The following is a 25,335-nucleotide window of genomic DNA, read 5'->3' as shown; positions in this document are numbered from 1 at the left end:
TGGGTTTGTTTAGTCTGGACAAGAGAAGACAGAGGGGACATAACTGTTTTCAAGTAAATAAAAGATTATTAGAAGGAGGAGGATGAAAAATCATCCTCTTTAACATCTGAGGATAGGACAAGAAGTAATGGGATTAAATTGCAGCAAGGGAGTTTAGGTTGGACATTAGAAAAACTTCCTAACTGTCCTGGTGCTTAAGCAGTGGAATCTCCATCATTGGAGATTTTTAAGAGCAGGTTAGACAGACACCTGCTAGGGATGGTCTAGATAATATTTAGTCCTGCCATGAGTGCAGGGGACTGGGTTAGATGACATCTTGAGGTCCCTTCGAGTCTTACACTTCTATGATTCAAGTGTGGCAAACTCTCAGTAACTGAGAACTAAAGAAGTGTGAATAACTGTTTTTTCCCCTTTTTTCTAGCCAAACAAAGAACAAACAGGTCTGGGTTGACCTGAAACAGAAAGTTTCCAGTTCTCAGTAAAAAACAAAACAAAACAAAAAAAGACACACCGAGTGTTGGGTTGATTCATTTGGCCATTATGCAAGAATGGCAACTCGATAATTTGAATAGTCCCTTCTGGCCTTAAATTCTGTGAGCCTATGTAAAGTTACTGTCAGACATAGCAACATTAGGTCTGACCTACTAAACTTGGGAGAATCTGGTCAGAGTGTAAATCACTTAAATATGAAGGTCTGAGAAGATAGCTGAAAAGAAATACTTTCCACTTACCTATATGTAGCTTCCCCTTTCACCCAAGGATTTCAGTGATGAAGCACAAAGAGATGAAGTTACATTGTATGTCAAGCAGAAAACCTCTGACATCTGTCAGAAATAGCAGTAGCCCTACTGACTTCATGATTTGCTTTAGTCATAAAGACTAACCCTTCCTCTCATACTTCCTTCTAACTGATCGGCACATCCTAGAGAGAAAAATATAGTAGTTGTCCGAGTATAAATGCAGAGAGGAGCAGACATAGCAGCATTAAAATGACAATTCCATGACTTCTCTCAGGGAATCCTTCCAAAATGCAAAACTTCAAGGAAAAAAAAATAAAATTACTACTTTCATGCTGGGGGAAAAAACAAAACAAAACAAAACCAAAAAAACCCCAAACCCACACAATCAGTAAGTCATACAAAGGAATTTATAGGCTCTTCAGTTCTGTGTACAAAACTAAACCCACAAAGTTAAAAATTCCCTTTCAGGAGCTATATCAGTCACTAATCCTAATCTATTTCACAAATGAAGAACCAGAAGTTAAATCTGTTGCCACTATCCAAACCTACCCTTCTATCCTGGGTTCTGTTTTCCCTATTGTAAATAGAACAGAGGGTTTTGTATATTAGTAAGGGCTGTTTTCCCTACTCAAACTTTAAAGCCTGTATGGGTGGTGGTTATTTCTTTTTTGGTGAGCATTAATGTTTTGTAGAACGATTTATCCTTGACTAACAACTCATCCTGCAGTGTCAGGAATTTAGCAGAATAAATCAAGTGCCTCTTAGCTGTTCCTTATTTTACCTGGTTGTCCTAAAAACCCATTACTTCTATCAGAGTAACAGCCGTGTTAGTCTGTATTCGCAAAAAGAAAAGGAGTACTTGTGGCACCTTAGAGACTAACCAATTTATTTGAGCATAAGCTTTCCTGAGCTACAGCTCACTTCATTGGATGCATACTGTGGAAAATAGAGAAGATGTTTTTATACACACAGACCATGAAAAAATTGATGTTTATCACTATAAAAGGTTTTCTCTTCCCCCACCTCACTCTCCTGCTGGTAATAGCTTATCTAAAGTGATCACTCTCTTTACAATGTGTATGATAATCAAGGTGGGCCATTTCTTCTATATGAAGGAAAAGTCTTCTGTCTGGGAGTATTAGAACTCAGCTTGTAGCCCTACCTTCCGTTATCTCAACACAGATAAGCAAACCCCAGGGGGCTGTCTCCTCTCTTGCCTAGTTAATTATGTAATACATTTCAAGATCTGCTTCTAGGAGGAATAGTGTGTATACACTCTAACAGCTAGAGTTCCCGAAGGCCTCAGATCAGACTCATACAAGATTCAATACAACTTCTTATAACACAGGCAAAGAAGTGTCCAAAGTACTACCTTCGATTTGTAGAGAAATAATTGGGGTTTGATCTTCAATTAAACAGATTACCTTTGGTTTTAAGAACACGTTCTATTTAAGGAACAAAATGATAAATTAATGTACATCAGAACACATATCTAGGAAATATCTATCCTGCATGTGTCTCCTAAACTTTATCATACTTATCTAAATGATCTGTGCCTCTAAGTGAAAGACTTTACCTTTCTTCTATTATAGGAAGAAGTTGTCCCCACTGTAAGCCTGATTCTACAAATTCTACTTGCTCAGATGAACCCGTTAACTTCTATTAAATTTTACCTTTACCTTAAATGTGTTTCGCAATTTTTGAAGTCAGGCAACTTATCTGAGTACCTCTATATATTTAGTAGCCAAAGCATAAGCATCTATTATTTTGTCGTGAGACAGTAACTTCTATCTAAAATTTAATATTAGGAAGAAAATATTTTGTGATTTTTTCTTAGTTTTTGAAAGTTTAAAATATGCATAATATTAAAAAGTCTATTTTATTGAAGGGAATTATTAACTGCATAAAATTATAAGTATGCTGAGCTAAATCACCTGAAGTATGCAAGTACAAACCTAATTAAAATCAGTGGAGCTGCACCCATCATCAATCCCATATCTGACCCACTAAGTTTTATGGGAATCTTAGGGTTCACTTCGGAACCTCACTCCAGTCCATTTGCACCAGTTCTACAACCTAAAGGTCTAGAAAGCACTAGGATCTTCTCAGCTAGGGTTAGTTCAAACAAAGGTCAAACTGCCCTACTGGATCAGATCCACGGTCTGGCTAGTCCAATGGTTCTCAACCTGCGGCAATCAGCACAGAGCGGTGGCCCATGTGACATCCTGAAAAAAAAAATTAAAGACTGCTGTGTGATTTGTTGATTGTCACATCAGTGTTGTGCCAGCAGTTGAGTAGGGCACACGAGAGAAAATGGATCACTTTGTTGTTTACAGAGAGACATGACCACTGGTAGCTTCAGAAACCAAAGAAAGATGAAAAAAGAACATGAAGGAAAGAAGCATCACAGTTTGGCAGTAGAAGGCAGAAAAGTACAAGATACTGGAAATAAATATTTGCAGTTATAGAAAGAGATGGGAAGCCATTTTGTTCATTATGTTGTACAGCCCTCACCGAGTGCAAAAATGCCCAAAGTAAAAAGGGAATTTGAAACAAAAATCATCAAGACTTTCAAACTAAATACCTAGAAAAAGCTGAAGATCAAGTTGAAAATAGTCATCTTGAGAAATTTCTAAACAATGAGCAGAAGGTGTTGTGTGCAATGTTTACTGAAGCAGAAATTGTGACACTTGCATCTTACAAAATTTCGTGGATGCTTGCTAAACACAGGAAACCATTTTGTGATGAGGAATTAGTACAAATGCTTTTAGAAACTGCGGACTGTCTCTAATGATTTGAGAAACAAATATGACATCATAAGGATAAAAAACTGCACTGAATCAATGATAGTATGTCAGTGGATCTCAGATCTTTCAGAAAATGTGACTAGCCAACTTAAAAGAAACAAAACAAAAAACCAAAAGATTGCCTCTGCTGAAGCTTTAAGTTTAGTAGTTGATGAATCAACAGACAGAGGAGCCATAGCAGAGCTTTGTGCTTGGATTTGATGCACTGTCAACTTTCAAATTACCGAACACTTGCTTTTGCTCCAGTCACTACACGATCATACTTGTGGACAGGATATGTAAATTGCTGTTCGTTCATTTCATCACAGACTTGGTGTTCTGCTAATTCAGTTGTTTGGCTCAGTGGCTAATCAGCCAGTGACCGAATGGGGCCGGGGCCTGGGCCCAGATAAAGTGGGGTAAAATGGGGCCCCAGGCCCAGGAAATTTGGGGGCCCAGTAAAAATGGGTGCCCCCCACTCCAACCTTCTCTGCCCACGGGGTACTTCAGGCTGAAGGGGTGGAGAGGGACCCCCCCACTTGTAACTTCAGTTACAACAGATGGAGCTCCGAGTATGAATAGTAAACATCAGGAACTAGTTGCCAAAATGACAAAGGATCAGGCAAATTTCTTGGCATGTCAGTGTATCGTGCATCAACAGGGTCTGTGCAGCAAGTTAGGAGACAGATGCATGAAGGGAATAATGTACAGATCTGTTAAAGTAATAAACTTCATTCATGTCAGACCTTTACTACACTGCCACTTTCTTTCTTTGCTGCAAGAAATTGAGTCTTCATATGGAGATATTTCTGTGTGTAACAGTATAAGATGGCTAAATCTAGGTAAGGTTCTTCAAAGATTTGTTGCATTACTTCCAGAAATTGTGCAGTTTCTTGCTGAATTCGGAGAGGAGGATATATATTCCAAATTGAAAGAGGACAGCTGGAAGAAAGATTTTGGCATTCCTTGCTAATCTCACTGGGCATCAAGCTGAAAGTACAAATACAGAGTAAAGGAAATGTAATTGATGGAGTTAATGTGCGCTGTTGCTAGTTCTAAAATCAAGCTTGAAATGTACATCACTCAAATTAAAGGAGGAGACCTCACGCATTTCCCGCAGCTAAATGAACCACATGAGGGTTCTCTGGAAAGTGACAAACTAGAAATATTTGTTGCTCTGGTACAGCAGCTACAAGAAAAGTCTGTCACGTTTTGTGATTTCATGAAATTAGAGTCTGCAGGTGTTTTTCTACAGGATCCTTACACCTTCCCTATTTTAAAACAAAGATCTTGATGCAACATTTAATGGTCCCAGGCAGGAACTGGAAGAGGAGCAGTCAGATTTTCAGGACGGGGAGCAATGTACACATCACATCATGAAAGTTCTATTCTGGAATTATGGAAAATGTATCGGAGAATAAAACGAGTGTCTTTTGAGTGCCAAAATAGAGTCTGTTTGGATCAATTTAGAGATCTGTTTGGATCGGTTTACATTTGTGAATGCACATTCTCAGACGTGCCGAATTAAGTTCCAATATCATGCATGCTTGATTGATGCAAACCTTCATGCCCAGCTGCAATTTGCAGTCACCCATCTTCAACCTGATTGTGAAGCAATTACTGCTTTGAACAAAGGAACTTGCCAGACCTCCCACTAAAGTAAGTATTACACCAAATTAATTTTAACAGTTAATGTTTTGACTCATTTTGCTAACTTAAAATGCTCTTGGTAGACATTTGCCCGTGTTGAAATGAAAAGGTACTGTATTGATTTGAATCGCATTGCTGTCAAATACTAAACATATATTTTTTGTCTATGTACAGGTAGTATATATATTGTGTGGATGCCGACCAAACAACACAGAGAGCTGCTGCCTATGTGGCCCACCATGGTAAATGAACTAGACCAGTCGTGAGCAACCTGTGGGCTGCACGTGGCCCATCAGGGTAATCTGCTGGAGGGCTGCCAGACAGTTTGTTTACATTTGCACTGCTGCCTGCAGCTCCCGGCAGCCGTGGTTTGCTGTTCCCAGCCAATGGGAGCTGCGGGAAATGGCAGCCAGCATGTCCCTGCAGCCTGCGCCACTTCTTGTGACTCCCATTGGCTGGGAACGCAGAATCATGGCCACTGGAAGCTGCAGGTGGCTGTGCAAATGTAAACAAACTGTCTGGCAGCCTACCAGCGGATTACCCTGACGAGCTGCAGGTTGCCCACCACTGGCCTAGAATTTAATGTCCAGTCTCTGACAGTGGCCAACACCAAATATCTCAGATGAAGGTTCAACAGTAAGCAGAAGAGGAGTAATATGCCTCCATCAAGGTTTCAATCTAAACTTTCCCAGTTAGAAATTGGTTTATACCAGGACGCATTAGATTCTTATCCCTTCCAAAACTGTTATCTTTTGTTTGCATTAACTATTTGTAGCTCTGGAGATGCTTGTTATCCATATAAACATTCAAACCCTCTTTGAATCTTATTAATATCTTGGTTTAGATGAGGGAGGAGAAGATGTGGTACTGTCCCAAGACTGCCTCTGCACAAAACCCTGCCTATTCAAATAACCAAAATGAGACACCATTCTCAATAGATTGAGCAGATGTTCAAATTATTATGTATGCTGTGCTAAGCACCTCAGATTTGGATCCTCCTCAGTGGAGTTTGCATAAACACGTGGGCTCTACTGTGCATCTTGCCTTGGCTCACCCATGATAGACCTCAGACATTCCACTTGGCTCTGTTAGATTCCGTGAGCTTAGTTCTCCCTTTATGGGTCTTGGAATCCTCCCCTCTGGACTCAATTTTTTTCACTTGTTAGTGCATGTGTGTGTGGGGGGGATGTGGAGAATAGTGATGGTACTCAATTTTTGACACCAACATTAGATGTTTCTGACAGAAGACGGTGCAGATTTTCATAATATGGTCATTTCTCTCTAACTTTCACACTCTGATCAGCACTGAAATAGTTAATATTGGTATTTCAGTCATAATAGGACATCTATATTAATACTCCATTGAAATGATAGACAATTCTCAATACTGGGGGGTGCAAATTCTGCTCTCAGATATATTTCTGAATTTAATAGCTGAGATGAGGATTTGTCTCTCTGACAGAGAACATCTGGTCATGACCAAAATGTATTAATGTTTTAATTTAACTACTTCTTGGTTATTCTGTGTTCAAATACTTCAGGTTTTTTGTACTATAGATTCTCACTCAGGTACAATTATAAAATAGTACAAATGTATGGTATGTGCATAGATCTATTTATTGGTATTTCTCTTTTGCATTGATGGTGTTTCCTTTTATAAGGCTCAAACAAAAGTATAATTTTGAGACTGTAATGAGAAAATACTGTCATATGTTTCAACCTTGCAATCTTGTAAGGGAAATAATTTATACTGTGTCCTCCATTGTGTTATTACAATTTTTCCCCTCACAAGAATGAGGTGTTAAAATGTTGTCTTGTGGTATATTTTGTGAATTAGAATTGTATTGTGTGCACCTATGACCTTTATCCACATGCTGCTTTTTGACTGGATAGCCATTCTGTTTTTTGCCCCCTCTTTATAGCCTTACTAAACCATGGGAAAGGGGTGACGTTGCATACCAGCTAACTTACAAAAAACTGAAATGTCAAGGCAGTAAGACAGACTACTATATTTCACAGAATATATGAAGCATTGCAATGATACCTCATTCTCATAAAGAAATTGTAACATGAACAGAAAACGGTACAACATGAATCTATTCTCATGAATAGAGACTTCCAGAAATGGTGCAGATTTAACCTCTTCTGTATTCCATTGCAGGTTTGTAGGTTTCCTTCAAAATTGTTCAACTGTTGAAAGAGTTAGAGGTCCTGATGTCAGTTTTCGTGATCATTCATGTGACATGTAAACATATTTGTATAATAAGCCTTTAAAAAAAAAAAAGCCTATTGCAGGTCTGTTAACTTGTTGGGTTGATACCAAAATCACAGACGGATTACAACTTTCTCCAGATGTTTACTGACAGAGGGCATGTTGATTTGCTCTTAGTAATATGACCAAAAAACTCCCACCTCTGCAGTCTATTATGTTTTGCAATTGTCCTCAAGAGACAACAGTATACTGCATGGAAATATGTATTGGATAAGTTACTGATCTTTAATTTGATGTTCCCTTTTGCAGCTTCTAGAAAGACTATTTGAAAATTTAGCAAGAGCCATTAATTTCCCACATTTTGGAGAGAACGGTAAGACAGACACGTACCATATGAGTTTGGGAATCAGGAACTCCGAGTTATAATCCTAGTGTGACAACGGCTCAGTATGTGGTGGTGGGCATGCTGCATTATTTCACTCGTTTTCCTCCCTTTCCACGTCTGTAAAATACTTACCTACCTACCTCACATGTGCTTTGACACGAATGGGGAATGTGTCTAAACAAGAACGTATTTAAATTAAGGAGATAATTTTGAGATTCAAATCTGCCCTTATGGTTTTGCTTCTACATTGAGACCAAAAGCAGAAGGAGATGACTTTCTATTTCTGGTTCAGAACTGAACAAGTTATTACATTAACAGAAGTTTTCATGACACTTCAGTGCTAGATGTGAAAATATGGGGAGATCATGTTGCGAGCAATACTGAATGCAAAACCAAATCTAAGTCCTGATTGTGTCTTGAATCAAAACCATCACTGAATCTGGATCATCACCTCTTCAGCAATATTAGCGCAAAGTGGTGTAATACTGTTACTTTATTAGTTAAAATTAGGGCTTCTGTTGATTCATTAGCTCTAAAAACTCAAATATCCTACAATTTAATTAAAACACATTTAATGGGAATGAATCATGTCATCCCCTTTCCAGCTTTTATATTTAAATGCCAATTAAGCAATAGTCACTAGGATTAAAAATGTAAAGTTGTACTTTTAACATAAAACAAAATATTTGAACATTCATAGTCCCAGTAATTCAGTGAATGTTACTTTTTGTGTATGCCATATTTTAACTGACTATTTGAGTGCTATTATCTATGTTTCCCTGAAAATATCCTATTGAAAGAAAGAGGTGTCCAAATTCATACCTGTGTGCAACTCAGATAGGTATAAAGTATCACACTCATCACTGTGCTAAGTATATAAAAGATGTGACACACCACACAAATTCAAGTGGCACATAGTTTCACCAAGTCTGAATTTTGCCCCAATACTTTTATCTTTAACATCCCATACTCTGTCCAAAGATCTAAGGACTGTAGCTCTCTTCTTCGTATTTAAAGGAGAACTAAAATATCCATATTTTCTAGAACCTTATGAATCGTATTTTTCTACATACTGTCTTTTGTACTTGTTAGTTTTTTCACTTTTATATAAATTGCTTAAGTTCTATTTTCCTCTATTTATTGTGTGGTAATATTAAATAGCTACTACTAGCAAGCTTTTAATGAAGCTAAAAATTTACAAATGTACAAGGTCACAATACCAATGTAACTTGCAACAAAAACAAAATCTAATTAAGTTTATATTCCTGATTAATGAAATGACCTGAACATACATATTTAACATATAAGTGACAACAAAAATGTTTTCACATATTGTAAGCACTGTGATATTCAATAGGGGAAAACAGAATGGTAGCACCATTAATTTTCATGTGAGCTTAATTTTCATTTGGGTGAGTGCTAGTCTGGGAATAAATTTCCCATTATTAAAGTTTGACTATCTAATGATAACTACCTTGATGACATAACATGTTATTTCTGATTGTACTTTCTAAAATACATTTGTAAATGCTTCAATTCAATGAACGCAAAGGTAAAATAAGGCTGCAATACATTTAGCACTCTCCTCCAGACAGCAACAACAGGCATCCAGCTTCAGAAACCACTAAGTACTGGAACTTGACATGGCTGCAGCTGACTAAGAGCATATTTTCTTACGGGAACTTGCTTCATAATATTTCACTGCTCTCCAATGAGGCTTAGCTGCATAGTAATCAGGGTGATAAGAAGTTAAGTGTCCTCAAATTTTACTGCTACAATTTCAGTATCCAACTTTGAAAGACTTAAGTGTCTCCAAGTTGTCCATCCAAAACTTGAGGTATCCAAAAGTGAGGCACCTTTGAAAATTGAGCCTTTGAGACTCACCGAAGTTTAAGTCAGTGGCAAAACTAGAAACAGAACACAACTCTTAGTCCTAGAGGGGTTCCAGGGTTCAGTACTGTACTTATTATATGTGTCATTTTAGTTAATTAACCCCCTAACTTTGAAAAGCATTTTTATAACAAAAAGAAAAGGAGGAGTACTTGTGGCACCTTAGAGACTAACCAATTTATTTGAGCATGAGCTTTCGTGAGCTTCAGCTCACTTCATCGGATGCATACCGTGGAAACTGCAGCAGACTTCATATACACACAGTGTATAAAGTATATAAATAATAATATATATAAAGTATATAAAGTCTGCTGCAGTTTCCATGGTATGCATCTGATGAAGTGAGCTGTAGCTCACGAAAGCTCATGCTCAAATAAATTGGTTAGTCTCTAAGGTGCCACAAGTACTCCTTTTCTTTTTGCAAATACAGACTAACATGGCTGTTACTCTGAAACCTATTTTTATAACACTCATTCTTATAGGAGCAAAGAACACACATTTAAAATATGTGCAGGTTAATTAATGTTTTTTAAAATGTGATTAAGCAGCTTGTGCTACACCTGTGAATTCTTTTTTCAGGTACAATAATAAAAATTCTACAGTCTTAAGAAAAGATCAACCATGAAAATATTTTAAAATGAAATTGTGAGACAAAGGTTACTTGTAAAACAACACGAGAGAGACAAACAACCTAGACACAAAATGTTAGGGTAGGCAGCATACCTATCCTAAGTAAGAAGACATCAATATAATGATGAGCTACTATGCTCGAAATACAAATTTACAGCTTTAAAAACTTACAGTAATAGCAAAGAAAAATAGCAAGGAAGATGTGCTGCTTTGTGTTCAATTCCTATCATATTAATTTCTCCTCTTGGAGCCAAATGCTGGACTCAAAGGGCAGGACTGATCTACTGTTTAGATTCTTGCTGCTGGTGTTCACATTAACTTTTGTTAATACCAGTATGAATGCTGTGTTAATATGCACTGTCCTACAGAACAACAGTCAGTGCTGGACAACGATCCAGCACACTATTGAGCTGCTGAATTGTAAGGTCATTCTAATTACCTTCCCCACTTTTTCCTCTCCCAGTCAGTGCCCTAGTAATCATAAAGACTCTTAGAAATGCTGATGTAGCACAATATTGATTTATTTTGAAATAGGCTATCCACAATACTGATATTGCAGGCACTGTAATTTGGATAATGGCTGAGGTTGTGTTTAAAATTGTTTTGTTATATACTCTGCGGAAGGTGATTTCACACATTTGAATGCTGCACAAGCAGCAGCATTTTACATTGTTGTCTACGTAAAACACTGCAGAAGGCTTCTGTGTTTTTTTTGTTGTTGTTCCTGGATTTGCTTTCCTTCAAACTTAAATCCAATGCATTTCTGAGACTCACTTATTCTGGACCTCTATGCCTTCATGCAGTCCCATTTAAGGTAGTGGGGCTAAGTACAGCCATAAAGATCAATGCTAGCAGCATTCTGCTGAACCATGGTCAAAGTAACTATTCTTAGCTACACATGAGATGGTGTCTGATTAAAATATAATTATGCAAGCCGTTGCTGCTCCCACTGCTATAGAATTGCAACAAATCTTCTACAAAATATAACTCATGGCCAGAAAGGGTGAAGCAGTTTTTAGGCTGAATGACCCAGAGCCCACCACCTTTAAAGTCATATTAGAAAAGTATGGGAATGATACTTAGGGCCATTCGTGGTAAATAGGCTAGAACTTTGAAATGCAAACCTATGTTCTTATCCCATCATATCATCCCTTCCAAAAAATTATCAAGCTTAGTCTTGAAGCCAGATATGCCTTTTGCCCCCACTGCTTCCCTTGGAAGGTTGTTCCAGAACTAGTGGACATGTTGTTCCTTGACTTTAGCAAAGCTTTTGACATCATCTCCCACAGTATTCTGGCCAGCAAGTTAAAGTAGTGTGGATTGGATGAATGGACTATAAGGTGGACAGAAACCTGGCTAGATTGTCGGGCTCAACGGGTAGTGATCAATGGCTCCATGTCTAGTTGGCAGCCGGTATCAAGTGGAGTGCCCCAAGGGTCGGCCCTTGGGCTGGTATTGTTCAATATCTTCATTAAATGATCTGGAGGATGATGTGGATTGCACCCTCAGCAAGTTTGCAGATGACACTAAACTGGGAGGAGATGTAGATATGCTGGAGGGTAGGGATAGGATACAGAGGGCCCTAGACAAATTAGAGGATTGGGCCAAAAGAAATCTGATGAGGTTCAACAAGGACAAGTGCAGAGTCCTGCACTTAGGACGGAAGAATCCAATGCACCGCTACAGACTAGGGACCAAATGGCTCGGCAGCAGTTCTGCGGAAAAGGACCTAGGGGTTACAGTGGACGAGAAGCTGGATAGGAATCAACAGTGTGCCCTTGCTGCCAAGAAGGCCAATGGCATTTTGGGCTGTATAAGTAGGAGCATTGCCAGCAGATCGAGGGACGTGATCGCTCACGTCTATTCGACATTGGTGAGGCCTCATCTGGAGTACTGTGTCCAGTTTTGGGCCCCACAATACAAGAAGGATGTGGAAAAATTGGAAAACGTTCAGTGGAGGGCAACAAAAATGATTAGGGGACTGGAAGACATGACTTATGAGGAGAGGCTGAGGGAACTGGGATTGTTTAGTCTGCGGAAGAGAAGAATGGAGGGGGGATTTGATAGCTGCTTTCAACTACTTGAAAGGGGGTTCCAAAGAGGATGAATTTAGACTGTTCTCAGTGGTAGCAGATGACAGAACAAGGAGTAATGGTCTCAAGTTGCAGTGGGGGAGCTTTAAGTTGGTTATTAGGAAAAAAAACTTTTTCACTAGGAGAGTGGTGAAACACTGGAATGCGTTACCTAGGGAGATGGTGGAATCTCCTTCCTTAGCAGTCTTTTAAGGTCAGGCTTGACAAAGCCCTGGCTGGGATGATTTAGTTGGAGATTGGTTCTGCTTTGAGCAGGGAGTTTGACTAGATGACCTCCTGAGGTACCTTCCAACCCTGATAATCTATGATTCACTCCTCTGATGGTTAGAAACTTGGTCTAATTTCAAGCACCCCCAATTTATAACAAAATTTCTTGTTATTGATCCCTAAATGCATAATGTTGCACTTTTCACTATTAAATTTCATCCTATTAGGATTACTCCAGTTTACAAGATCATCCAGATCTTCCTGTATGATATCCCAGTCCTTCTCTGTGATATAGATATTTTTCCCAGTTTACAGATGAGGAAACAAAGGCTACCAAATCCACAGTCCTCCCTGCACCACCACCACCACCAAAGAAAAAAATTATTCAGCGAGTCAGCGGAGAAGCCAATAAAAGAATGTCTCTCAATCGCTTACACTACCCGTCTTTCAGTGTATGCACAGTGTGCCGAGACATTTGATAGCACAATCATCAGCCAGGTGAAGAGCTGGTAGTCCACTGCCAAAGTCAGTCAGTGGGCACTTTTCCAGGATATGCAACATAGTATGTAGTTGACCACATCTACATCGCAGGTCATTAGAGAAACCCCATTTGAAGAGATTAACCGCACAACTGCTCTATCCTGTACAAAACCAGTCCAGGGATGACGTTTGCTCAATGCATCTTAAATCAGAACAGTGAATACAAATGACAGTTTTGATTTCGGATTTATTTTATCCTGGTCACTGGACCTTCAGTTGACCCACTACAATTCCAAAGGAAAAAAATAAAAAACCAACCCTCTTTCTGCAGAGTTACAAGATTAGCTATAGCAAGGTAGTCATAATAGTCTTTTAGAATGACTTTTTAGTAAATATTAACCCTTTTAAACTCTTAGTGGAAAATTAAATTAATTTACATATTAAATATTCCCACAGAATCCTTGACATTAGCCATAAATGTGTCGAAATTCTAAGGACCAGAGCGCTGATTCTTAACCTCCAACTGACCTGTACTCAGGATTTTTTGTGATTGAGTGTTGGACTCTATCTAATTATCCTCAGCATATGCACGTCTGTGGGAATCCAGATATCCAAGGAAAAGATCCCATCAAAGTACTAAAAGTTTCTACAGAAGCACGTTATAAACAAAACAGTGTTTGATAAGGGATACATGTTATGGCAGATGTTTTCTGTAATGGACTGGGTGGATCGATAAGGAATAATTATTATAAACGGGTGCGGTAATGGAGAAATAATGACCCATTGAAAGATGTTATTAATTTATTAAGAACTGTTGGTTTTCACAGTTATTAGTAATAATGGCCAGATCAGACATTCCTTTTTTAGTAATCAATCAGATAAACTGGAGACCATAAAAGAAATTCCATCAATAATTAGGAAAACAGAACGCATTGAAAATTTAACTATGGGAAGGTATTCTTCCCTTCTAAAAGGGTTTCTTTGTCTCACACCCTATAAAGGACAGAGGGCTTGAAAATTAGGTTGGAGGGTACAAACTGGTGGCACCCCAACAGCTATAGAGGAGACAGACTGGCCAGCTGTTCACTTACATAAAGACTCTTTGCGTATCTATTCTTTTTATATTCTGTATATTGCTGTACTAATCTCAAGGTCATCATTTTTGATTAAATAATTCCATTTGAGCCTGTTATTTGACAAACTATTATTAAGTTCAATACACACCACATTTATAGAATAATGGAATCACAAACAATGAGATCGCATCTTTAAAAAAAAAAGTTATAATATACACACTTACTGTTATTTCCTTGCAGCAGATACAATGTTTACGACAGCTTGAAGTTACCGCCTGTTAAAAAAAGTTACAAAAACATGAATGTTAATTTAAAATACAATAAACTTTGAATTGCAACAGCTAATAAGAATTTTCTCATACCCATAAATAAAGAAATATAACACCATAATGTCCCCATTTTAGTTTCATTTCATGAATCAAGAACCACAAGTGCAAGGCAAATGAAAATTATGCCTTAATACAGAGATTGTCTTAGAAAGAGCTAAAATGTGCCACTTAGGGATCATGGAAATTTTTTCAGTTACTGTCCAAATAAAAATCTCAATAAAATGAAAAACAAACCTTAACCCATTCAAGCAGCATCAGATAGAAAACACTGCCTCTAATAGTGTTAACAAACACATATCTTCTTATCAAGAGTATTTATGAGGGGAAAAAATACCTCAGTCTAGAGCCAAATCCTCAGCTGATATAAACAGGGGTAGGTCTACTGATTTATTGATACAACTGCTGAGGAGCGATTCATCTCTTTAGTCCACAAAAATGGGACAGAAATTTTGGGAAAGCACAGATTTTAATGGTCACATTTCCAAGCCCAGCAAGTAAAACATGAGAACAGATTTTCTCTTATTACTTCAGCTGCTATTTTTGTCATGAAAGGGCTTGAGTATAAAATAAAAATAAATATTTCATAGCTTAATAAAATTATTTATATTCTTTAAAAATGCACAAGACTTTATGTTGGGAATGGGGAGGCTTTTTTCCATCTATCCTTAGCTCCCAGATTACACACCCTTCTAGTCAGTGAAGAACTTGGTAGGTTAAACAGTAGTGAGCAATACTTCCTAGTATTGGATATTTTCAGAATAAGGCCCTTAGGGTCCAGTTTCACAAAGCAGTTAAGCGCATGGTTAATTTCAAGAACATGAGTCCAGTTGAAGACAATGGGACTTCTCCCATGCTTAAAGTTAGGCATATGAAGTAACATGCTAAATCCAGGCTTGAGGGCTTTGATGGATGGGGGTTTAATCAAAATAACTATTATTCAAAAGTAAATTGTTTTAGTGGGCTAAAATAATCTTTAATTTGTAAATATGTATTTATATTGTCTGTTTAGACCTTTGACACTTTTCCATTGAAAATACTGTTCTAGGTATCTTCATATAGAAGTTTCTAATATCCTATTTAATGCCACTTTATTGTGAACACAATTCTTGCCAATATTTCATGCTTCATACATCAGAAAAGTCATGTTTAGAACAAAATCATAGTAGTTAATAATAAAGGATCTAAATAAGGTTCAAAGATCATTAGAATTATATACTATTGCTTTCTGAAACAACAACAACTACAAACAGTAACACGGATTTTAATTCTATCTTGTGTTAGAATGTGTTTCTATAGCTTTGATATTTCATCTTAACCACATCTAATAACTAAAGATCCATAAGAAATTAGGACAAATTCTATTCATTCATCCCTGATGCTACAAAGACTTAGACATGTGCTTAATTTTATGCACATGTAGTCCCAACAACTTCAGTGGGACTACTCAAACATATAAAGTTAAGTACATGCATAAATCTTTGAAGAATAAGCGCCTTAGGTACATCTGTGCAATTCAACAGAAGTCAATAGGATGCTGAATGAGCATGACAATCCTCACAAGTCGATCCCATTGCAGGAAACGGCACTAGAGTTGCACTGGTACAAGCAAGAATAATTTGGCTTATTATCAGTGTAAACATGTGGCCTCCTCCCTGGCACCCACTCTTGGCAGCCATGCAAGTTGTTTCACACCTCAGTTTCCTTTTTGATTCCCTAGTAACATCATGCAAGCTTATCCTCTAGTCCATCATGGCTTATTAACAAAACATAGTTTAAACAGTTCATAAAAAACCCAAAACATAGTCTGTGCACTAGGGATGATTTATAGTCCTTAAAAGCCAGCTTCGTTCTCACCAGACCCCAGCGTCTTCTACCACACCTCCATCCCTTTGCCAGGGCAACCACCCCAATCCTTCCAGCTAGACTGCAATCCGCTCATCCTAGCAGGGAACTTCCCTCCCCCAGTTTCTCACAGCTCCAAACGTTTCAGTGTTCCTTGGTGTCCAACGCTCTGGCAAGGAGACATCAGGGGGTAAGCCCCCTGCTATCCGCCTTCCTTCAGCCCTTTCTGGCCTTTCGCTGTGGCTCAGAGCCAGCATTCATCTCCCTCTGCTGCTTCTCCTGCCTTGGGATGCCAGCCACCAAACCCCTCATGCTGTTCTCCTGCCGTCATCAGCCCGTCTCCTGCCTGTCTTCTATGATTGACTGTTTATAGCCTCCAGGTTCTACCCTGCCCTCTCTTAACTGGCCAAACTGTGAGCTCTCCAGTTCCATTTAGTGGGCAAGCTACCCTGTTGCAATCAATATAATAATTTGGGATTTCAGTTGTAAATTTGGTTGAGTATTCAGTGGTCATTAGAACTTAATTCTTGGTGCTTCTGCAATACAAATAAGCCTTAATCGAAGAAAAAGGCCCAACTTTGCTATGTACACATGTTCCAAAAGACAGACCATACCCCAAAGAGCCAATATGATGAAACGGAAAAAGGTGAAGAGAAAAAACAAGGAAGTGCAGGAGGCAGCAGTGCCAAGGTAACAATAGTTAGTACTATTAGCAGCAGTTTCAGGAGACATGGCACATTGCCATTGCAAGAACGACAGCAGAAGAGATTTGAAGGAAGAAAATGTAGTGGCTTTACAGATTTAAAAACAAACAAACCCAAGAACAGATTCTCATATGCATAAGAGATGGCATAGGACAAAATTCAAAACCAGGCAAGTTAGCTGGCAGTTTATTTTAAGTTTTGTTGGCTCAAGCATCTTTCCCCAAGGCTTGGCTTTATTTATTACCCATTTTAGGTGGCCTTTCATGGAAGATCATTGATTTTTGATTAGTTTTTAGCATAACGAATAAAGTGCGTCTGCATGCAGTTCCACTTTTTGGCTATTTGAGGTGACTCTAGTGTCTGCTGAACAGGCAGCCATGCATCTCCTTTCTCACTGCTCCCCCTGCTGGATCTCATCCAGGAAGAAGGGGTGTGTGTGTTGGGGGGGCGGGGGGGAGAGATGGACTTCGGCAGCATAAGGTGAGGCCCCATACACCTCTGTATGTACCCATCGTACAGCCACCCAACACCTCTGTAACTCCATCCCTTGAGCTGTGATGGCACTCACCCATCCTTCCACTTCCCATTCAGACATCCCTACCCACCCCATTATATCCCAGATACCCATCTACCACAGATGCCAGCACCCTGTTTCCCCCACCTAACACCCTCCAGCATCCACCCATCTCATTCTCCCTAGCATGCTCTCATACTCACTTCCCTAGCCAACCAACATGCCTTCCAGCAGCCAGCCAGCCAACCACACCAGAACTGCAAATTTTGTGCAGCTAAATGTCCCACTGTCACTGCTTGAGACAGGGCATAATGATCATAAAGTCAAAGTGTATGGTTATATGCACTTTTTTTGCAATTATGTAGAATTAAATAGTTTGCATAGAATGGCAGACATGAAGCTGCACAAAACTTGGAAAGGACTTAGTCTGCAGGGCAATATAACTGATGAACTGCAGGGGGCTTGTGGGAGACTTTAGCCTGGGTCTCTTCCCAGCTCTGAATTTGAAGAGCTGATAAGAGCAAGGAGACTGAAGCCATCATTAGGGCAGAGGATTGACTGACTGGGAAGAAGTGGGGGTGGGGTGGGCGGGAAATGAATGATGGAACAGATGCACTTTTTTTAAGGCAGCAGCTGGTTATTTTGTCAAGGGGATGTCACACTTAGGGCCTATCAACATTAATGAGCTATCAAGTGGTCAAAAATTAATAATAAAAAAGGAAAATTGTGCCTGCCCCTTGGAGAAAGGAGAGAGAGTAATGATGGTACCACATTATACCGAAACCTGCTATTGGATCAGAATTGACAGCAATGACAATGGGCATTCAGGATCAAATTCCCAAACATATCCTGGGTGGGTCATTCCTGCCACTGACACGTTTTCTTTCACGTCAGCAACAATTATATAGATTGTCTCACCAATAAAACCTTAGTGAATTGAATTGATTCTACTATCCTTATTCACGCTAAATAGTACTTGACTTTGCCACCTTTCTATATTTAACTACTTAATCTGCAAAGTGTCCCATTGAAATCAGGTTTCAGAGTAGCAGCCGTGTTAGTCTGTATCTGCAAAAAGAAAAGGAGGACTTGTGGCACCTTAGAGACTAACAAATTTATTTGAGCATGAGCTTTCCAGAGCTACAGCTCACCCGATGAAGTGAGCTGTAGCTCATGAAAGCTTATGCTCACATAAATTTGTTAGTCTCTAAGGTGCCACAAGTCCTCCTTTTCTTTTTCCATTGAAATCAGTGGGACTGTTTTGCAGAATGGACTCCTAACTGAGGAGGAAAGCTTTTGGAGGAAGACTTCTTGAAACTTTACATAAAAGCACTAATAGAAGTGAGGGCTGCTCGCTAATTTTAATTTTTCAAGGTCTTTTATCTGAAAATATTCTTTATCATCTCCTTTATTTGAGACAAAACAGAATTCCCCAGGTATCATTGCTAATTCATAGATTCATAGATTCATAGATATTTAGGTCAGAAGGGACCATTATGATCATCTAGTCTGACCTCCTGCACAATGCAGGCCACAGAATTTCACCCACCACTCCTAAAAAAGACCTCACACCTATATCTGTGCTATTGAAGTCGTCAAATTGTAGTTTGAAGACCTCAAGGAGCAGAGAATCCTCCAGCAAGTGACCCGTGCCCCATGCTACAGAGGAAGGCGAAAAACCTCCAGGGCCTTCCAATCTGCCCTGGAGGAAAATTCCTTCCCGACCCCAAATATGGCGATCAGCTAAACCCTGAGCATATGGGCAAGATTCATCAGCCAGATACTACAGAAAATTCTTTCCCGGGTAACTTGGATCTTACCCCATCTAAAAACCCATCACAGGCCATTGGGCCTATTTACCATGAATATTTAATTACCAAAACCATGTTATCCCATCATACCATCTCCTCCATAAACTTATCGAGTTTAATCTTAAAGCAAGATAGATCTTTTGCCCCCACTACTTCCCTCGGAAGGCTATTCCAAAACTTCACTCCTCTGATGGTTAGAAACCTTCGTCTAATTTCTAATCTAAATTTCCTAGTGGCCAGTTTATATCCATTTGTTCTTGTGTCCACATTGGTATTGAGTTTAAATAATTCCTCTCCCTCTCTGGTATTTATCCCTCTGATATATTTATAGAGAGCAATCATATCTCCCCTCAACCTTCTTTTAGTTAGGCTAAACAAGCCAAGCTCCCTGAGTCTCCTTTCATAAGACAAGTTTTCCATTCCTCGGATCATCCTAGTAGCCCTTCTCTGTACCTGTTCCAGTTTGAATTCATCCTTCTTAAACATGGGAGACCAGAACTGCACACAGTATTCCAGGTGAGGTCTCACCAGTGCCTTATATAACGGTACTAAAACCTCCTTATCCCTACTGGAAATACCTCTCCTGATGCATCCCAAGACAACATTAGCTTTTTTCACAGCCATATCACATTGGCAGCTCATAGTCAACCTATGATCAACCAATACTCCAAGGTCCTTTTCCTCCTCCGTTACTTCTAGTTGATGCGTCCCTAGCTTATAACTAAAATTCTTGTTATTAATCCCTAAATGCATGACCTTACACTTCTCACTATTAAATTTCATCCTATTCCTATTACTCCAGTTTACAAGGTCATCCAGATCCTCCTGTAGGGTATCCCTGTCCTTCTCTAAATTAGCAATACCTCCCAGCTTTGTATCATCTGCAAACTTTATTAGCACACTCCCACTTTTTGTGCCCAGGTCAGTAATAAAAAGATTAAATAAGATTGGTCCCAAAACTGATCCTTGAGGAACTCCACTGGTAACCTCCCTCCAACTTGACAGTTCACCTTTCAGTAGGACCCGTTGTAGTCTCCCCTTTAACCAATTCCCTATCCACCTTTCAATTTTCCTATTGATGCCCATCTTATCCAATTTAACTAATAATTCCCCATGTGGCACAGTATCAAACGCCTTACTAAAATCTAAATAAATTAGATAATAAGTTAATAACCATATTATATTCCTAGGGTTGTGGGTCAATAGTCTAAGCGGAGATCATTCAGCCTGTATATCCGAATTCTGGGTATGATTAGGTATACAGAACCTTACATATGCCAAATCTACTCATATGCATTACCTACCAAAAGGTATACAAACTATTTCCTATCTTTCTGGAGAAGATTATATTGAAACTAGTGAAATTTTACACTGAATAATTTAAAGATACCCAGGAACTATTTATTTTAGATGTTAAAAATCTCTTTTTTATAGCTTCTTTTAATTGTAAAATTAAAATATAATTTTAGTTGATGTATTCTTCTCTTGAGCATGCTATGAATCTTCCAGTGTTGGAAGAAATCAAAGGAAGAATTCAAGTGGATTGCACACCCTAAACAAATTCAGAAGGGGAAGAAAAATATCAAAAAATGTCAGTACGGAAATTCAAAGCAAAAGCTGTAATTTGACACAAAGTAATCAGAGTTCTCAAGTATAATTGTATGGGTAAAATTATGCCATTATAATTTTGTTCAAAATAAGGGTGACATGACAAAATCATAAGGTTTTGCATGAGTTCATGTCATTTCAAGCCATTTCTTTCCAATGATTAGGCTGTCTTCTGTTTTGAAGCATGCATATCATGTGTCCTAGATAACTCTTAAAACACACAAATACACTAGCAACTTTAATATTGAGCCATCAAGCATTCAAAGTCAGGAAATTCCAATGGTGAAGATTTTTCCAACAATATAAATTTAGTTACATTAATAATACATGAAACTTTACATCAAAGTAAATAGAAAATTCTACACAAGGTCTTTGAAAAAGTTACAGAAATCTTAATTTGTTGGTCTGTCATTTGAGTTCTTGATCTCACAACCGTAAGTTAGTATTGAATTAACACTTCTGCAGATCGTTTCCTTCCAATTTTTAAGGAATTAAGGCTATACCAGGAGTTTTGGCTTGCAGTGAATTCACATTCTGCAAAAATTTGTGGAGCTGTGCTAATCTCCTTAGCCCAGAACAAGTGGTAAGTAGCTTGTTGCTCTTACAAAATCTACCAGCTCTTGTTGTGATTACATTAAGCTTCTTGAACTTAGCCTATCCTTCTGTTTCATCAGCTTATCTTTTAAAATCCTATAAACCAAAATATAGGCATACATCTGTAACAGGTATTGAGGTAACAATATTTTCTAGAGAGCATGTTCAGGCCTTTCAAATATTCACCACCTCATTGAAAACAATTTGGTGATGTGTGACCTTATAAAAACTTAGACTTGGATAAAATAAGTGTCATTTGTTTTCTATTTATCTGTAAGCAGTGTCAGGATGAGCTCCACCCTGACATCTGGTGGTGAGGTGTGGCAAGTTGTGGAAAAGAACTTCAGGGGCTGATCTCATTTGCATAGGCACACCCACCACGCCTAGAATGAGACCATAGCTGCCCAAATGGTCACTTTGGCTGCTGTGGGATCCCCAGTGTCTCTGTTATTGGGGCAGGAAGAATAAATTGTTATTACCCTGATTATGGGAACTGTGCTTGGAACTGTATGTGGCCTTTTGTTATGATGGAGGGATTCACCATCAACTAAGTAGCACTCGCTAGGCAAGGATCATGGGTTCCAAAACTGTGTGAATGGAGAGAGGCTGGGGACAAGTATTAATACTTGGTGGCATGGGCCCCTTGGTGAGGGCCTTACATGCTGATTGCACTTCCTCCTCTCTCCACTGTGGAATATCAGAGCTAATTTTGATTTCATTAGAAGTCTAGTTATAGGCTGCTGAGCTCACTTTGGGCTGACAGTGCACCAGCACTGGGGCTCCCCTACTATAAGCTGAATTCACCTACGAGCTGAAATCACTGAGTGTTGTGTTAAGTAGTGGGGGAGCCTGAAGATATATGGTGAAGCAGTTTGACGCGGAGCAGTGTGTGGATGGCAGGAGCTGCTTGTGGGCCGTGGAGCTGAGTGAAGGAGTTCGTGGGGCAGCTGGTGGAGCGGAGCGCAGCTGAGCGAAGGAGTTCGTGGGGCGGCTGGTGGAGCGGAGTGCAGCTGAGCGAAGGAGTTTTGTGGGGCGGCTGGCGGAGCGGAGCGCCGCTATGGAGCTATGGGGCGGTCAGCTTCAGATCACGTAAGGTGCCTCTTACCCCCGTCCCATTTCCACCCAGGTTGGGAGGTAAAGCTCCGCCGATAAACTTTCGAACTCTGGGGCTGCCCTGACCAGGGACAGAGACTTTTGGGGCATTGGACTTTTGGGACTTTGGGTGATTTGGGGTTGCTGGACTCAAGAACCAAAGGGAAAAGGGCATGCCCCAATTTGCCTGGGGTGGGGTTGTTTTTGCTCATGGGTTGTGTTATGAATCCTGTTGGTGGTGTTTCCCCAACATAATGCCACATTGTTTCTCTCTGTTATTAAAAGACTTTTGCTACACTCAGACTATGTGCTTGCGAGAGGGGAAGTATTGCCTCTTGGAGGCGCCCAGCGGGGGTGGTATATATTTGTCCCAGGTCACTGGGTGGGGGCTCGAGCCGGTTTGCATTGTGTTATTGGAATGGAACCCCTAGATATTGAACCCGGCCCTTGTTGCTGCCAACTCTGACGGGCAGAAGGGTTACATATCTATAAAGTATAGAGAGAGAAATATGCAACAGCAAAAATGTACATTCATCAGAACATACAGGTCAATGAAAGATGGAAAAAGGATGGAATTAATCTGCAACTTCATTAATTCAACATCCACCCTCTCTCACATACCAGGCATTTAACTGGGTACAGTGCAGGGATACAGGGCTCACACCGTATAACCATTAACTAGGGGTAGACCCGTTTCAGCCTAACCCCTAGGACTCATCACACTTCTGAATTCTCTCTCCCTCCCTCTTGTGAATACTAAGAAATACCTCAGTCTGCGGAGACTGCAGGTCTCCCCTCCTCCTCATAGCAAGAAATCCACCAACCATATCTTGGGTCTCATTCACCTATAGGAGCTGGCCCTTTAAGCCTTTATCTGCACTGAACACTGGCTGTAAGTTGAGACAAACATTCCCATCCTTCTCCTGGCATTAACTCCCATTTCTTAGTCCTTTAAACCTCATCCTCATGATGCTGGAAAGAAGCTGACAAACTTCCCTACTAATTTGGCCCACTGGAAAAAAATCCTTCCTAATTCCCCAAACAGGCAAATTGCTCAGAACAACCACCTCCTGGAAACATAGCTCAATAAACTTTAACTGTAAGGAGGAAGGGTAGCCCTGGAATGCTTGAGGAGTCTGTAAATTGAGGGGGAGCATGACAAGCTATCAACTCCCTTAATCTCCTTCTGGCTGGCCAATGGGAGGCAGAGAAGCTCCTCCCCATTTCTGAGGTACATCCCCCATATGCACTTTGAGACACAAGGGGGAGCTAGGCCCCAGCTGGTTAAACTAATCTCCATCTCTTCCCTCCCCTAAGATGGGGAGGGGCATTAAAATCTGCTCGACTCCAAGATAGGTTATCCAAAGTTAAACTAAAATGTCAAGCTACACTTTTGGGCAGCCAGCAGTATGAAGTAAAAAAACAAAAAAAACAAACAAAAAAACCTCTCTCAAAATGGGAATATTTCACATATTACTACAAAAGCAATTCCTATAAGCTCTTCCAAAAGTTGCTTGTACCCTGATTCAAAGCAACAAGACTGCAAAAAGTAATAGAGGTCAAAAGTAATAGCAATCTACTTCAGAGTTTGTTTTATGTTTTTTTTTTCAAAATGATATTATAAAGACTTACATTTATAGCAGTTCTGGCCAAAACAAAACTGAGGAAATTCAACAAAGAACAAATACCATCTCACTACTCATTATGAACAACATCCCATTCAACAGAAGCTTTGAAGTATGTTTCCAACATACTTATTTAGATACTATTGTCCCTGACTTGACCCATACTTCAGATACATTAAATATCAACAATTCCAACAAATATTCCCAATGCAGATGAAATATAATCAATACAACAGATACAGTGAATGATATGAACCAGCTCTACCCTTCAGGCCATTGGACAACCATGCGAATTCTGGAACAGACAATAAGTACTACAGAACTTTCAATATATGCATATATTTAAAAATCATGCTTAACCTCAACAATATTTACATTTCAATCATCTTGATCTTGACCACTTATTTAGCTAACTGTACCTTTTCTCCTTCAATGCAATGATTAAGTCTGGAATACTAAACTCGTAACAAAAACTTCCTGATTTGTGGTTTCTACCGTAAACTAATGAAGGGTTGCTTTGTTGGGGAGGATACTTTTTTCTTCCTTTAGAAATAAGCAGTGTAAAACGTGTGTCTGGACGTCTACTCCTTTAAAGGTTTCCAAAGAAACAAAATTAGTAATGTGTCAAAAATAAATTAAAAAATACAAGTATATGCTATTTTTACATGAAACATTATAGAGAAATATTGTTGTACATCTTCACCTTTTTATTGTTCAGACATGTAATTATGTAGAAAAAGTTGTGCAGAAAAAAGAAAACAGGGTGCTTCCGTTCGTCCTTTCAATTTGTGTATTTACATAATTATATTTATGGCTTTTACATTACAGCTTGCAGAAATACTATATACACAATACAGTGTGTTACAATAAAGCCTCAAAATAGCTTCTGTATTTCCCCCAAATGCTGAAGAGGACAAATTATACTTTAAGTTATACATAAGAAAATTACAAAGGTAAGAATTGCTGTCAGCGATTGTCACACACTGGCCATCCGTAGCAGAGTGCGTCATTTAGAATCAAACTGTATGCTACTGTGATCTGAATGCTCTAATTTGCAGCAAGGCATT

At 39.2% G+C, this 25,335-nt stretch overlaps 1 protein-coding gene across 21 annotated transcripts in view; it reads right to left on the bottom strand.

Moving 5' to 3' along the window:
* TENM3 (teneurin transmembrane protein 3) overlaps positions 1 to 25,335 on the bottom strand; it is a 2,191,633-nt gene that overhangs the window by 1,571,287 nt on the left and 595,011 nt on the right. For all 21 annotated transcript variants that reach the window (XM_073341694.1, XM_073341703.1, XM_073341702.1 and 18 more), the window contains exon 4: positions 14,374 to 14,424. The gene's annotated coding sequence lies outside the window, so the exon portion shown is untranslated. The remainder of the gene's footprint in view (positions 1 to 14,373; positions 14,425 to 25,335) is intronic.

Source organism: Lepidochelys kempii, chromosome 4 (assembly GCF_965140285.1).
Source record: "Lepidochelys kempii isolate rLepKem1 chromosome 4, rLepKem1.hap1, whole genome shotgun sequence".
Taxonomy (NCBI): Eukaryota; Metazoa; Chordata; order Testudines; family Cheloniidae; genus Lepidochelys; species Lepidochelys kempii.
This window is presented reverse-complemented; position numbering and strand designations above follow the sequence as displayed.